This window comes from Periplaneta americana, chromosome 7 (assembly GCF_040183065.1).
Source record: "Periplaneta americana isolate PAMFEO1 chromosome 7, P.americana_PAMFEO1_priV1, whole genome shotgun sequence".
Taxonomy (NCBI): Eukaryota; Metazoa; Arthropoda; class Insecta; order Blattodea; family Blattidae; genus Periplaneta; species Periplaneta americana.
In genome coordinates this window covers 122,164,370-122,167,476 of record NC_091123.1, presented here as the reverse complement: position 1 = coordinate 122,167,476, position 3,107 = coordinate 122,164,370, and positions in this window count along the sequence as shown.

Here is a 3,107-nt window from a genome sequence, read left to right as displayed (position 1 = left end):
CGTAGCACTGGATCTTATACATCTTCTTGTCTTACATTTTCTCTCGAATGTCCCTTCGGTATAGATGTATTTATTTCGATAAAGAAAGAGAACTGATTTTATTAAATACATATTGTAGTTTAATATTGTACTCGTTTATACATTTCAAAATTACAAAATACTGTGTGCTAGGAACAGTTCATTTCATTTTTTTATTGGTGAACTAGAACAGTGGTTTCCGAAGTGCGGGTCGCGACCCACTGCAAGGTAGTGTAAAGAGATGAGTGGGGTTACAAGATAATTTACAAAATAAAACAATAGACACCTTATTAACGTACCTGCGTTTATTTGTATTTAGAAACATAAACAAAGTTGAACATAAAAATGTAAAAAAAAGTTTCAGTAGTTAGTTATGAAGTAAAAAAATAATAAATGCGATAAATGTGCCTGTTCTTCAGAAAGTAGCTTTTCAAATCTGTAATGATATCATTTTCAAGTTCAAGTGTATTCAAGTTCATACATTAGGAACTTATTTTGCATAAATACGAGTTTCTAAAAGCTATAAGAAATTTAACAGTTTCCTTACCAAGTTCCACGCATTCTTGCATTATTTTGATACAAATTGGTCTACACTATGCGAAAAAAAGTATTGTTTCAACATTTTTCATCACTAGGTACATATTTAAATGAGATTTTCCTAAATATATATTGTATTATTACTATTTAATACGAGAAAAATTCGTACCGGCACCGGGAATTGAACCTAGGACCTCTCAGCTCTGCGCGCTGAGCGCTCTTTCCAACTGAACTATGCGGGACACGATCCGGCCGAACCACTCTCGTAATGCTTTTTACGGCCTTACTACCTGCATTTGAGACGATACAAGTCATATATGCAGGAGCGCATATTTAAATGACTTTGTGGCCATATTCAACATCAGTTTGTGACAACTGCTAACAGTTAATACATCACCTCTTACAAAATGAATATGTGATATATATATATATATATATATATATATATATATATATATTAATTTTAGCCAGTTGAAAGCAACTATGCAACAACGTGAATAATTTCAAGGGAAAAATTGTTCCAGGGCCGTGTATCGATCCCAGGACTCTTGGCTGAACGCACCAGCGCTCTTACCAACTGAGCTACCCAGGAACTTCACCCGCCACCATCTAAACTTTTCCCTTTATGTCCACATAACTCAAATGGACTGACAACAGTGGCGTATCCTGACCTTTGAGCTAAGGCATGCAACAGAAAAAGATTTATCTTAAGAAGCATAGACTCCAATATCTAGGTGCCTCTTCATATTGCTCATATAATACAACAATCAATCAGACATTAAAAAATTATCATAATATCCTTCATAACATGTAAGTTTTAATATTAAACGCATTTCAAAATTAAGACATACCGTAAAAGAAAATAGCAATGTAAATAGTAGTAGCCTATATACTGTAAATTACATTAACAGCTTCTCTTCAGTCATTAAAAATGATAACACTCACCTATAGTTTGAAGGAAAATTCCACCCTAGTAGAGAAGGTATGGGAATGACGTCACAAGGAATCACCGGAATTACCTGGAAGTGATGACGTCACCGGAAATGCCCCTCCCCGGAAGTGACGTAATAGATGACAGCTGGCCGGGAGTGGCTGACGTCAAGTGATGACGTCACTTCCGGCCAGCTGGACTATATGACGTCATATGCGGTGATGTGACCATGACACAAGTACCGGTCAGCCAATCACGACGCAGTACCGATGACGACACAACTTCCAGTCTGATGCTGAATGGGAAGGGGCATTTTCGGTGATGTCATCACTTCTGGGTGATTCCGGCGATTCCTGTGACGTCATTCCCATACCTTAATGCAGCGACTTGTTGGCGGGCCGTTTGAATCGTGTCATTTGCTGTGACGTAGTAATATCCTGCTAAGACGTCATTACATCCGGTAAAGCAGACAGTGATTCCGTCGAGGTGATGCCGGGTGATTCCGCCGAGTCTTGTGACAGCATTACATCCGGTGAAGCCGGGTGATTCCGCCGTAGGTAATTTAAGTAACACTAGATGCCAGCACCGATGACTTTCGCAGCAATGTATTTTACTCAGAATGCAATAGATGGCAGCATCGATGAGCGTTTTAGCAAAATGGAGGCGGTAAACAAGGTGGTGGTCATGGATAAATATATAATAGGATGCGAAACTGCGGTCAGCACGATCTAGATGCGGTATTCTGAAATAAGGTGATACGCGCCAGACGTCGTAGGTGGTAAATCATAGAACTACGTGAGAACCAGCGTTCTCCACTTTCCGATACGAAGTCCAGTGAAACCTCTACTTACGGACACTCCTCATATACGGACAGATTTTTATGTCCCAACTGAAATAATATAGAAATAATGATAAATTTAACTCTCGTTTACGGACACTCTCAGACACGGACACGAACAGCTGGTTCACAGTCCTAAAGCTTGCTTTACCTCCTGACTGCGGACAGAACTTGAATTTCAAGACCTAATTTGTTACAAAAATGGAAAATTTAGTTTTAAGAACTTTATAGAAATTCCTTAACATGAAAGAAGACAATAAGTGTCTCGTAGGCTACCACTAGCCCAGCTGGCTACCCCTTGTTGGATAAACGAAGTCATAAAATTTAACCTGTGTGATGGATCCAAGATTTCCGCGATCGTGAAATTGTATTCGACACAGGATAGGGTTGTAGGATTATTCTCTTCACTTTAATCAGTTCTGTTTCGAGAGACATGGCACCTGGAAGTAAAGGTTAAGTTGAAAACTGTAAATTACAATACTGCATAACTGTAGTCCTAGAATAATATTGCATGGCACAGTACTGTATTTTCCTTTTTCGGCCTTATCTACTGTAGTTCAAAGTTGCTAAGAATTTATTGTAGTATACTGTATTTAGAATTAAACTACAGTAATACATTTCATTTAAAGCTTAAAGGGATACCTACTGCAAATTATAAATTTACTGTTAGATTGGGGAGCCTCCCTCCCAATAAAGGACACCTCCCAGATGCGGACAGAATAGAATTACAATTAATATTAAATTTACGATTACAATTATAATAAAAATCAAAGTACGAAAAGC